Source organism: Staurois parvus, unplaced genomic scaffold, assembly GCF_062004578.1.
Source record: "Staurois parvus isolate SC_StPar_1 unplaced genomic scaffold, SC_StPar_1.0 ptg000196l, whole genome shotgun sequence".
NCBI lineage: Eukaryota > Metazoa > Chordata > Amphibia > Anura > Ranidae > Staurois > Staurois parvus.
This window is the reverse complement of record NW_028317992.1, coordinates 866,812-881,220: the sequence shown is the minus strand read 5'-3', so window position 1 is coordinate 881,220 and position 14,409 is coordinate 866,812.

The following is a 14,409-nucleotide window of genomic DNA, read 5'->3' as shown; positions in this document are numbered from 1 at the left end:
AAACTAACCACTTGACTGCTATTTCAAGTAGCGGGAGGGCACATCCCACCCTTCACGCTGGCATCCCCCAGGAGATCCCAGCAACCATCCAGCGCATCCTCCGGGTGGTCAGAGAGCCAAACAATGCTAGAATCGGCTTTAACCATTAGCCGCCCGGCCAATAGCCGTTTGGCGGCTTGAAAAGCGCTGCAGCTTTCCGGGTCCACGCCATTTGGCGTGCTCCCGCACATGCGCCGTTTGCGCTATTGCAGAGCGGCGCAGCAGCGGGATCTGTCACCGCCCGTGCACCTCGGACACGGCCGATGACAGATCCGAGTACCGGCTACCGTTGCCGGTACCATGTGACCTGCCGCGACCAATCACAGCAGGTCACATGACAGTTGTATACAATGGATGGCTTCATTCATGATGCCATCCATTGTATACTAGTGCCTAGCTGTGAATGGTCACAGCTAATCACATGCACATGTCATGTGATTAGCTGTGACCAAATCACAGCTAAGCACAAAAACAAAAAAAAAAAAAAAAAGCTGAATGAATCGATTTCATTCAGCTAAATGCTTGCTTATAGCAAAGTAATTCTTTGCTATAAGCAAATTGTGTAAAAAAAAAAAAAAATACTGATCACTTCCCCAAAGTAGTACAATGTTACTATGGTAACATTGTACTATTTTGGTCATAGTAAAATATGAAAAAAAATCTTAAAAAAAATTAAAAAAAAATGTAATAAAAAATTAAATATAATAAAAAAATAAAAAAAAAATATAATTTTTTTTTTTTTTCATACTGTCACCAGTCAGTGTCCCTGTTCACCGCCATGCCAGTTATATGATGACGCTGTACTGCACTGGTGACAGTATGTAAAAAAAAAAATAGTGAAAATAATATTTTTCATTTTTTCATTTTCAGAAAAATTATGACAAAAAAATACAACTTCAAAAAACTCGCCATGCCTCTTATGAAGTACGTCCGACTGTCTACTCAGCAAAAAGGGGTAATTTGGGGATATCTGTACTATTCTGACATTCTTGGACCTCAAGAAATTAGATTGGCTGTCAGTACTTCAGGATTGATCAATATTCAGATCTATACCATAGTTTGTGAACTCTATAACTTTCCTACAAACTAAATAATACATCCTAATTTGGGTTATTTTCACCAAAGACATGTAGCAGAATACATCTCGGCCTAAATTTATGAAGAACAATTATTTATTTGTAAACTTTTATAACAGAAACAAAGAAAAATGTGTTTTTTTTTCAAAATTTTTGGTCTTTTTTTGTTAATTTAGCAAAAAATAAAAACCCCAGCGGTGATTAAATACCACCAAAAGAAAGCTCTAGTTGTGTGAAGAAAATGATAAAATTTTAGTTTGGGTACAATGTTGTATGACTGCGCAATTGTCATTCAAAGTGTGAGAGCGCTGAAACCTGAAAAATGGCCTGGGCAGGAAGGTGTAAAATTGCACGGTATTGAAACGGTTAATTGACTCTCTGCTATGGGAACCTGGAAGTGATAACCTGTCATCGCTTCCATTTTACCTGGATGTCAATGGTTCCATTTTTAAAAACTCAAAACCATTCAAAAACACCAATGTTGGTGTTTAGAATGCTCTTACGTGCAGAAGAGGGATTTGGGGTTTTATTGACCCCAGATCCCTACATAAAGAGTACCTGTCACATGCTTATTGTTATTGCAAGTGATGTTTATATTCTTTATAACAGCAATAAAGGTGATTAAAACAAATAAAGTAACAGTGTAAAAATGAATTAACCCCTTTGCGCTGACGCCTCCCGGCCCTTTAAGGGGTTTCAGCCACCTAGAGGCTGGGCAGGGTTTTAGAATCATGTGACTGCCGTGATTCGCTGTCACGGTGGTCACATGATCGGAAAAGGTCCCGATCGCAAGGAGAGATCGGGACCTTTCCGTGAGACATTGACATATGTGCTGGGAGCACACAGGGCGCACGATCTCAACACATATGTTTTTTCAAATGTTACGCAAATATGTGGCCGCTCGGCGTCACGGCCCAGCCGCCAAGAGGTCATGACATGTTTGGTATCTATTTACTCGGGGTAACTTCATCTTTTATATTTTACAAAAACAATTGGGTTATGTGATTTTTTGCATTAAAATTCAAAAAAGTTAAATTTTTTCTCACAAAATTGCATTAGAAAAACCACTGTGCACATACCATGCTACATAAAAATTGCAAAACCCACCAATTTATTCTCTAGAGCCTCTGCTTTCCAAAAACTCATGCAGACTCCACCTCCTCAACATCGCCAAAATCCGCACGTTCCTAACCCCAGAAACCACTAAACAGCTCATCCACTCCCTCATCATATCACGACTCGATTACTGCAACTCCCTCCTTACTGGCCTGCCTCGCCGCTGGCTATCCCCGCTTCAGTCGATCCTGAATACGGCTGCCAGACTCATTCACCTTTCCAACCGCTCCGTTTACGCCACCCCCCTCTGCCAATCCCTCCATTGGCTTCCGATTGCTCAACAGATCAAATTCAAAAACCATACTGCCCGAACTACATCACTGACCTAATATCCAAGTACTGCCCAACACGCACACTCCGCTCCTCACAAGACCTCCTTCTCTCTAGTTCCCTGGTCTCCTCCTCCCATGCCCGCCTCCAGGACTTCTCCAGAGTGTCACCCATCCTCTGGAACTCCCTTCCCCAACCCATCAGATTATCACCTACTATCCTCTCCTTTAGGCGCACCCTGAAAACCCACCTCTTCAGGGAAGCCTACCCCACCCCCTGCTAACTTGCTGACCTCCTCCACTCCTCCCACCACTCCATCCCCCACAGCTTTTTCCTCCTGTGCCACCATCCCCTCCCTCCTAGATTGTAAGCTCGAAAGAGCAGGGCCCTCAATCCCCTCATGTTTTGCATTGTATTGGTATTGTTCTGTCACATGTTCTGTCCCCCTTTGTAATGTACAGCGCTGAGTGAACTATTGGCGCTTTATAAATACTGTATAATAATAATAATAACAATAATGTCTCTTCTGGAATAACAAACACTTATTTGCCTGTCTTCCATTGAATTCACACCAAGCATGCCCTCGAACCCCTCATGTTTTGCATTGTATTGTATTGTTATTGTACTGTCCCCCACTATAATGTACACTGCTGAGCGAACTATTGGTGCTTTATAAATACTGTATAATACTAATAATAATGTAATGGTTGGGGGTTTTAGTAATTTTCTAGCAAAAAATACTGATTGTAATAAAAATTGACAGAAATGGCTTGGTGTTCAAGTGGCCTAACTCCGGGCTCGGGTCCAACTCTTCCAAACAAGACTTTATTAGACTGATGCCACTGGACTTGTTGTTAATCAGAGACTACTGTACACAAAAAAGAACAATAAAATCCAGTAGGCCTAAATATAAAAGGAATGCTGACATTCACTGAATTCAGCAGAGATGAACTTCTGGAAGAATAAAGATGGAAATTCTGGAACAGGTTTTTGACATAGACCATTAAAGCTGGCCTAAAAGCAAAGAAGAATCCTGCTTGCAGTGCCAAATGTCTGCATGCGGTACTCAGGAGGTATGCAGGTTCAGTGCCAAAAAGCATCTCATCCCCATTTCTATATCATGACTATTGCAGTCATTTCAAAAGCAACATCTCCTACCTTCTAGCTGCATGCCTTGCTATTGTGATGTTGGGAAATATATAGCCTGTCTCTTTGGGGGCAGACAATGCGTTTTAACATTCATGCCTGATAATATTCTTAGAATTCGGACACCGAAGCCATTCCATCAATGTAACCGCTGCTTTTACAATATCACGTTGGTGTTCTCCAAAACTGAAGACATCAGGGGTTTTTTTCACACGGGGGACCGCAGGTCCGGCACCTCCAGCACTGAATGTATGTGATGGCAAGAGGTGATGGGATGTGCTGGAAGGTCTATTGATGCTGGCTGTTGGGGGATCTATTGTCACTGGTGGGGATCTACTTTTGTGTGTCGGTCTATTGTTGCTGGGGAGGTCTATTGTTACTGTGGGGGGTTTATTATTGCTGGGAGGGAGTCATTTGTTGCTGGAAAAGATCTACCATTGAAGGGGTGACTGGTTGCTGGGCATTTAATTGATACTGAATATTTAACATAGACAAAAACAAATATTGTTGCTGGGGAGGTCTATTGTTACTGTGGGGGGTTTATTATTGCTGGGAGGGAGTCATTTGTTGCTGGAAAAGATCTACCATTGAAGGGGTGACTGGTTGCTGGGCATTTAATTGATACTGAATATTTAACATAGACAAAAACAAATAAAACTGTGCTTAACCCCTCCCGCCCGCCATATAAGGAAATGATGGGCACAAGGAGGTTCTCTTGCTCCGGGGGTGCGCAGCGCGGCGATCAGTGGTGCACTGTGTCCCTCGGACACAGTGGATCACCGATCAATGGAAACAGCCGAAGACGTCGGCTCGGTCATGTGATCACTTGTGTCCAATCACAGCTGATTGCCTGTAAATAGGGAAATGCCGGTTATCGTCATTTCTCTCCTCTCGAGCTGTCACGCTGACAGAGGAGAGGACAGGAGAGCCGGTAATAGGCATTCCTCAGAGGGGACATCTACACTGATCATCAGGGCACTGATGATCAGTGTGCCCTGATGATCAGTGTAGCCCCAGCAGTGCCACCTGTCAGTGCTCATCCATGCCACCTGCCAGTGCCCATCAGTGCCACATCAATGCCACATATCAGTGCCTACCAGTGCACATCAATGCCACATATCAGTGCCCATCTGAGCTGTCTTTCAGTGTCGCCTATCAGTGCCAGTCAGTGCCACCTATCAATGCCAGTCGAAGCCACCTATCAGTGCTGCCAGTCAGTGCCACCTATCAATGCCAGTCAGAGCCACCTATCAGTGCCACCTATCAATGCCAGTCAGAGCCACCTATCAGTGCTGCCAATCAATGCCACCTATCAGTGCCAGTCAGTGCCACCTATCAGTGCCAGTCAGTGCCACCTATCAGTGCCGCCTATCAGTGCCATATATGAGTGCTGCCTTTCAGTGCCCATCAGTGATGCCTGTCAAAGCCCATCAGTGCCACCTACCAGTGCCTCCTCATCAGTGCCACCTATCAGTGCCCATCAGCGCAGCCTATCATTGCCCATCACTGCAGCCTCATTAGCACCCATCAGTGAAGGAGAAAAATCACTTATTTACAAAATTTTATAACAAAAACTAAGAAAAAAACTTTTTTATTTCAAAAATGTCAGCATGTGGTTTTTGGTTTGTTTAGCAAAAAATAAAAATCCCAGAGGTGATTAAATACCACGAAAAGAAAGCTCTATCTGTCTCAAAAAAATGATAAAAATTTTGCATGACCGCGCAATTGTCATTCAAAGTGTGAGAGCGCTGAAAGCTGAAAATTGCCCTGGGCAGGAAGGGGGTATAAGTGCCCTGTAGGCAAGTGGTTAAAGTAACGTGCCAATAAATGCAATTGGTGCCCAAATTATTGCTGCCACTTCTAATAAATCAATGTGAACAAAAAAAGTCCCTAATAAACCCACAAAAATCTTCAAGTTCTCCAAAAAAGTTCACCACGTGTACAAAATGAAATGTCCCCCCTTTTGGGTGTGCACTCACCAAATGAATATGCCCCCCACTCTCATGGTTGGCCAAATCGCTTAAAGAAAACAATCACCATCTCCCATACACCAAGATGTCACAGGTATCATTCCATGGATTGGTTGGCATTAGGTATTAGGTATAAAGGCATTGAAAATGGTCACAGCCACCCTTCTTCTTCCTCTGTGATCACCTCCCAAATGGTCATGTAAGGGAAAACAAAACACAAAAGAGAAATCCAAATGGTGCCATACAAAATGCCTTCTTTATCGGCCCAAATAGATAGCCACTTACAAGAATAAAAGGAATATCAAGCTCAAAAATGCTGCAGATAGTAAAACTGAACCATGTGAAGCCCTTCAGTGCTCTCACCACCGCCGAGTTACACAAAATGGCGCCAATCACGTCACTTCTGGTCCCGCTTTCGTCACTTCCGGTTGCTACACAGTCCCGTCTGAAAAAGGGGGGACATTTCATTTTGTACACGTGGTGAACTTTTTTGGAGAACTTGAAGATTTTTGTGGGTCTATTTAATTGATACTGACTGCTGGGAGATCTGTTGCTGCTGCTGATGGTCTATTGTTGATGGGGTGGTATTTTGTTGCGGGGGTCCATTGTTGCTGGGGGAATCTATTGTTGCTGGGGAAGGGGGTCTACTGCTGTTGGCTGCAGGAGATCTGTTTTATTTATTTATTTCAGGTATTTATATACTTTTACTCCTTTTCTTGTTATCATTAACAAATTCCATGCACCACAAAATGCCACTTGGCTCTGTATTCTCTAAAAACAGTGGTACTAGAAGATGGGTAGGGAGTGGAGCCAGGATGGTGCTCGGACATGGGTTGAGGGGTGGAGACAAGAAGTGGCTCAGAAGTCCTTTTCTCTGAGAAAAAAAGGCCTGAAAGACATGAACATGGACATATACTAATCAGCCAGGGGCGGACTGACCATTCGAGCACTGCCTGAGGGCCCGGGGTCAGTAGGGGGGCCCATGAAATGCCCCTAATACTTTTTTATAGGCTTATTTGGGTGTATTTTGAGTGTGGGCAAGGACACAGGGGCCCCATGATCCCCTATTGCCCGGGGGCCCCATGAGTTATCAGCCCGCCCCTGTAATCAGCCATAATATTATGATCACTGACAGGCAGGGGTGTATCTACCACAAGGCAAACAAGGCATTTGCTTACGCCGACATTTTTCAGGGGGGGGCAGCACTGCCCCTCGAAGAGACGGAAGAAGGGACACACATGGTATGGGGACCTGGTGGGTTCCGAGAGAAGCTGTGGGTTTCATGATGTATGCACAGCCCGACTCTCCTTCCTGGGGATGTCCGGAGCTGTGAAGGTGAGTGGCTTTCTCTCTCTCGCCATGGGGGATGGTGGCTGGTGTATGGGGGACAGTGGTAGTGGAAGGCTCTCTCGGGTGGGGGGGCAGGGGTGTTGTTGGTCAATGTCAGGCTCTCTCTGCAGGTGGGGTGTCAACTTTTGTGTTGCCTAGGACCAGTGGTGTATTTAGGTTTTGTGCTGCCCTAGGCAACACAAAAATCGTCTGCCCCCATTGACACCGACCAACACCCTTCCCCCTTACACGGAGAGAGCCTGACATTGACCAACAACACCCCTGCCCCCCACCTGGGAGAGACTTCCACTACCCACCCCCCAAATGACAGAGAGAAAGACACTCATCTTCACAGCTTCGACATCCCCAGGAACGAGAGTCTGGCTCTAAATACACCATCAAGCAGCCCACAGCCTCTCTCAGATCCCACCTGGTTCCCATGGCGCGTGTATCCCTTCTTTCATCCCTTCTTCTGGGAGGAGGTGCTGCCCCCCTAAAAAAAATGCCGCCCTAGGCAAGTGCCTTGTTTGCCTTCTGGTAAATACGTCCCTGCCTAGGACAGTGCAAAACCTAAATACACCACTGCTGACAGGTAAAGTGAATAACTTTGATTATCTTGTAACCGTGGCATCTGAAAGTCGGTGGGATATATTGGGCAGCAAATAAACATGTGTCCTTGAAGTTGATATGTTGAAAGCAGAAAAACTGGACATTGCAGTTTGTTGTGTATGGGGATCCGTAGTCGCAGAACAGTCTGGATGCCCATGCTGACCTGTGTCCACAGCCAAAAGAGTCTACAATGGGCACATGAGCATCAGAACCGGACCACAGAGCAATGGAAGAAGGGGGTCGGTCTAATAAATCATGTTTTCTTTTAGACCATGTGGATGGCTAGGTGAGTGTTAGACAGGGGCGGAATGACCATTGGGGAACACGGTCACTGCCCGAGGGCCCGGGGTCAGTAGGGGGCCCCATGAGATGCCCCTGGTACCTTTCATAGGCTTTTTTGGGTGTGATTTGAGTGTGGGTGAGGACACAGGGGCCCCACTGTCAAGGTCCTACCTTTTCCCAGAGGTTATGCTGCTCCATGTGCTGGCATCCATCTTGGGTTTCTGCAGAGCATGGTGGTAGTCTTTTATGCCTTCAGGCCTCTGCAGTCCATCCCCCAGAGGGGTGTGGTTGATCACATATAAGCCTGTTGTCCGCACATGCTCTTTGCATTCGTGTCTTGTATGTTTGTGTTGCAACAAGCTCTGTTTCTACTCTCGTGGCTCTCCTGGAAACTGACTCGGCTTTTGACTAGACTATTCTCTGCGTTATCCATTTATCTGACCTCCCGTTGCTGAACCTGGCTTGTGACCTGTTATTCTTGTCTACCGTTCTGTACTGTCTGTCCTGTTGTTATCGACCCGCCCTGCCCGACTACGCTATTGTCTTATCTAGTTCCTACCAGCTACACGCCATTGGCGGCAGCCATTACCGCAGCTAGGGTGTCTCGGAGGCCGCGAGATGGTCCCTGGCTGCGTCAAGTCCATCCCCACCATCAGGGGCCCCGGTGAAGGGCAGCCTGGGACTTAGACTCCGTGCCCTGAAGGACTCCGGTCTGTGGGTGGTGGTTGTCGTCATTCGGTGTGTGACCCTGCCATTAGACCTGTCTGTCCATTCCACAGCTCCTGCCCTGACACCCATGATCCCCTATTGCCCGGGGGCCCCATGAGTTGGCAGTCTGCCCCTGGTGTTAGACGTTTACCTGGGGAAGAAAATGGCACCAATGGGAAGTAGGTAAGTGGGCGGTGGCCTTGGGCAACGTTCTGCTGGGAAAATGTAGTCCTGCCATTCATGTGGATGTCACTATGAAGTGTACCAAGTAGCTAAGTACTGGTGGTGACTAACTATCTAGTGACCAAGTGAGGAACTTAACAGTGAGTTTGAGGTGCTTACTTGGCCTCGAAATTCTCCAAATCTCAACCCAACTGAGCATCTGTGGGATGTGCTGGAGACACAAGTTTGATCCATGGAGGCCCCACCTCACATCAGGACTTAAAGGATCTCCTACTGATGGCTTGGTGCCAGATACCACAGCATACCTTCAGAAGTCTAGTGGCATCCATACTGCCACAGGTCAGGGTTGTTTCGGCAGCAAAAGGGGGGTCTACTCAACATATGTGAGTCATCTTGATGTCATGGCTGATCGGTGTATAGTGTAGCATTTGAGTAAATGGTAGAGTTTCTGCTAGCATTAAGGCATCATTTTTGAAATGTATTAATAAAACTATTGATCTCTAATAACACAGCAAATCCAGCTGGATTCGATCTACTGAGGGAATTCATTTTGAAATGAGTTGAACCCGAACTTAACGGAGAATCCATTTGAAGTCCGTGGGGGGAACCCTGTTAGTAGATGATGACTATTTTTAGGGTTAATAGGCAAACTAGTGGCAAAAGGCACAGGAAGCTAGGCACTGCTATGGGGGATATATATAAACAGCTCATCCACTCCCTCATCATATCACGACTCGACTACTGCAACTCCCTCCTCACTGGCCTGCCTCGCCGCTGGCTATCCCCGCTTCAGTCGATCCTGAATACGGCTGCCAGACTCATTCACCTTTCCAACCGCTCCATTTCCGCCACCCCTCTCTGCCAATCCCTCCACTGGCTTCCGATTGCCCAACGGATCAAATTCAAAATCCTAACACTGACGTACAAAGCTGTCCACCATACTGCCCCGAACTACTTCACTGACCTAATATCCAAGTACCACCCAACACGCACACTCCGCTCCTCACAAGACCTCTTTCTCTCTAGTTCCCTGGTCTCCTCCTCCCATGCCCGCCTCCAGGACTTCTCCAGGGTGTCACCCATCCTCTGGAACTCCCTTCCCCAACCCATCAGATTATCACCTACTCTCCTCTCCTTTAGGCGCACCCTGAAAACCCACCTCTTCAGGGAAGCCTACCCCACCCCCTGCTAAACCTGCCGACCACCTCCACTCTTCCTACCACTCCATCCCCCACAGCTATCTCCTCCTGTGCCACCATCCCTCCCTCCTAGATTGTAAGCTCGAAAGAGCAGGGACCTCAATCCCCTCATGTTTTGCATTGTATTGGTATTGTTCTGTCACATGTTCTGTCCCCCTTTGTAATGTACAGCGCTGAGCAAACTGTTGGCGCTTTATAAATACTGTATAATAATAATAATAATAATAATAATATACCAATGCCAAAGCAATTTGTAAAATATGCCATAAAGTGGACTTGCAGAACGAAAAAAAAATTCTTTACTCTTGTTTCGATTTGTTATTCAAACAATTTCATTTTGTTCAATTCCTTTCATTCGTTTTTGGAATTTGTTAAGTTTAGTGTAATTTATTCGTTTTTTAAATCAAATCACATTTTCCAAATTCGGTCGAACTGAATTAAACGTATCGAAACAGAATTCGAATTTATTCTATTCAAATTTTGGTAAATGGTTCTATAACAAAAAAACAATAGATTAGAATAAAATAGAAAGAATATTCTTTCTATTTTATTCTATTGTTTTTTTTTCTATTCTATTATGTTTTTTTATTTTCTATTCTATTATTTTTTATTCTATTCAATTCCTTTATTTTCTATTCTGTTTTATTCTATTCTCTTAATAATTTTCTATTCTATTTTATTCTGTTCTGTTTTACAGTATTCTTTTCTATTCTATTCTAATCTATTCTGTTTTATTCTATTCTATTTGAAATTCAAATTTCGGAAGGAGGGTTATGTATTTTATTTTATTCTATTCTATTCTATTCTTTTATTTTCAAACCTTTTTTATTGAAATTTTAACAAATACATCAAAATAGAAAGATCCAAGATAGAAAATGAGTACAAGCTTATCGTCGCACCACGGTGATAGCACGCTCTTAAAATTGGGAAAGCTATCGTATACTCGGCCTCATCGACCAACTGAGGTATACATGAACAAAACAAATCAATATTTGCACTTTTAGGTACCAACAAAATTGGTTACAATTAAGGCATATAATACCAACATAGTGCATTAATTGCCATCACAGTTATCCCAGAAGAGCGGACCAATGCATGGCTGGCCTTCCAGTTTGTATAGTTTTAAGGAGAAAAGAAACGGAGGGGAAAAGAATGAGCCTATTCTTTTATTTTCTATTCCACTCTATTCTATTATTTTATTTGCTATTCTTTTATTGCGATTCCTTTATTTTCTATTCTATTTTATTTTATTCTTTTATTTTCTATTTTATTCTGTTCTGTTCTACTCTATTCTTTTCCATTCTAGTCTATTATTTTATTTTCTATTCTATTTTCTTCTCTTCTATTCTTTTATGTTCTATTCTATTCTTTTCCTTTATTTTCTATTCTATTTCATTCGTCTCTTGTTTTTAAATTCAATATCTTTTTTTAATTAGATTCAAATTTTGGACGTAATTTTGTTTCGTTATTTCAAATTTTTACAAATTTGTTACTATCGGGCAGCACAGTGGCTAAATGGTTAGCACTTCTACCTGGCAGTACTAGGCTCATTGGTTCAAATCCAAACCATGACACTACCTGCTTGGAGTTTGCATGTTCTCCCTGTGCCTGCATGGGTTTCCTCCAGGTACTCCGGTTTCCTTCCATGGTCAATATAAGCAATCATTGCATCCACGTAGACATGAAACCTCCCATCCCAAGACTGGGCTTAATTTTCCATAGACCAGATGCGTTTTCTCCTGCGCTGTAGGACCCAGGCCGGTGGCGAGTAGATGGAACCAAACCCAGAAAAAGGAAACCACCAGTGTATTAAAGGTTGTGCAGCTCCAAACAAGGCTGGGGAAGCCCGACCAATACTGCAAAGTGAAACAAAAAACGAGAAGCACACCAACCTTGCGCTCTGAGGAAGAAGGCATGGCCTTCGAAACACGTCAGCTGTACTGAGTGTCTACCCCCATGATGGGATTCGCGCTGGCTCCCTATCTCTAAAGTCCCTTTGAGGACTACATGCCTGATTTTATTCGCTGTTTGTGAGTACCATTCTTTAAGTAATAAATTTGGTTACTGAGGTAATGCGCAAGAATGGTGCGCTTCTCGTTTTTGTTTCACATTGCTTAATTTTCCATATTCAGACCAAGTCAGTCACCATAAAATTTGAGAATAAATGGCCCTGCACAAGGACTGAGATTTAAATATTTAACTTCTGTTACCAAGCCTTTAGAAGCAAAGGATCAATAAAATGTGCATATTCTGTGTGGAGGGTCATAGTTTTTCTGAAATTAGATTGGGTTTATATTGTGTGGAAGATACTGAAAATAAACTGACCTCCCGGAAGATATAAAAGGCCACTATTTAATATTTTTATGTATTCCTTAAAAAACTATTTTTAACCATTTTAAACACAGCCAGTATTAGTAATTTCATTGGTCTTTATATGTGCTTCTTGTAATCCCTCATATAGCACTAGGGTCGTTAGTTCGAAGCTCAACCTTGGCATCACCTGCTTAGAGTTTGCATGTTCTCCCTGTGTCTGTGTGTGTTTCTTCCGGGTATTATTATTATTATACAGTATTTATATAGCGCCAAAGGGTTTGCTCAACGTTGTACAATAGCAAGGGGGACAGAACATGAGACAAGACAGAAACAATACAATACACAAGGGGTTCGAGGGCCCTGCTCTTTCGAGCTTACAATCTAGGAGGGAGGGGATAGTGGTACAGGAGGAAATGGCTGTGGGGGATGGAGTGGTGGGAGGAGTGGAGGAGGTCAGTTGTTAGGTGAGGGTGGGGTAGGCTTCCCTGAAGAGGTGGGTTTTCAGGGTGCGCCTGAAGGTGAGGAGGGTAGGTGACAGTCTGATGGATTGGGGTAGGGAGTTCCAGAGGATGGGGGAAGTCCTGGAGAAATCCTGCAATTGGGGGTGGAAGGAGATCAGGGAGCTAGAGAGTAGGAGGTCCTGTGAGGAGCGAAGGGTACTCCAGTTTCCTCCCACACTCCAATGATATGCTGGTAGGTTAATTGGCTCCTGTCTAAATTGACCCTAGCAGGGGTGGACTGACCATTTGGAAACTCGGGCACTGACTGAGGGCCCGCGGTCAGTAGGGGGCCCCATGAGATGCCCCTGGTACCTTTTTCATAGGCTTTTTTGAGTTTGGGCAAGAACACAGGGGCCCCATGATCTCCTATTGCCCTGGGGCCCCATGAAATGTCAGTCCGCCCCTGGACCCTAGTATGTGTATGTATGAATGTGAGTTAGGGGCCTTAGATTGTACGCTCCTTGAGGGTTAGGGACTGATGTGGATGCACACTATAAATGTAAAGTGCTGCGTAATTTTATGACGTTATATAAGTACCTGTACTAAAAAATATTGTGATTTGGATACATCAGAATCTTCGAATAACCAAAAATTTGTCTGATTTTCAATTCGGAACTAAAAGAACCGCACATGTCTAGACATCAGTCCATCCAGGCCAACCTGTGTGAGTGTGGGTTTCTGCGTGTGTTATGTTAATACCATTTCCCATATCCATGTATATTCTGTTCGCTATGGTGCCAATCTTCTCGCTGACATGCACATGCTTTTTCATGAAGCGGTAACAGACCTGCTTTGACCGCCAAGAAGAAATTGGCAGACTTGATAACTTTCCATATCTGGCCTGAAGACTCTGGCTTTATAGTCTGGTGTCCAGGCTTTTGGGAGCCTCATCCAGCTCAGTCACTACAGCAGTCACAGCCTGCCCCCCTCCCACCACCAAAGGAATGCCACCGGGAGTTCCCTCACCTTTCTTGTGCAATTCCAAGCTGTACCATTGTGATGGCGTGCCACAGTCTAGTCGAGTAAAGAAAGATTAGAACCAGTGTTGCTGATGGATCCTGTGCAGAGCAGTCCAGCCCCTACACTTGAAGCTCCTCTGCCGGAGGCTAGAAAGATGGGACCAGTATTACAAACCTCCCACAGCAATTTTTATTGACAAAACGTGGAAAATTTACTGACGGAGCACATTTTTTACACTGACAGCCTGAAAAATGAAAAAACTCCTATTAAAAACTAAGACGATCGATATTTAACCACTTGCCCTCCAGAGGATTTCCCCCCCTTCTTGACCAGGCCATTTTTTGCATTACATCTCTGCGTTATTTTAACTGACAATTGCGCGATCATGCAATGCTGCACCCAAATGAACTTAGCGTCCTTTTTTCCCCACAAATAGAGCTTTCTTTTGTTGGTATTTGATCGCCTCTATGTGTTTTATTTTTTGCGCTATAAAAATAAAAAGACCGACAATTTTGAGAAAAAAAACAATATTTTTGACTTTTTGCTATTAAGCATCTCCAGAAAATAATTTAAAAATCTAATTTCGTCATAAATTTAGGCCAAAATGTATTCTGCTCCATGTCTTTGCTAAAAAAAAATCCCAATACATTTTTTTTTTTACTAGTAATGGTGGCGATCAGCGACTTATAGCTGGACTGCGGCGGGCATT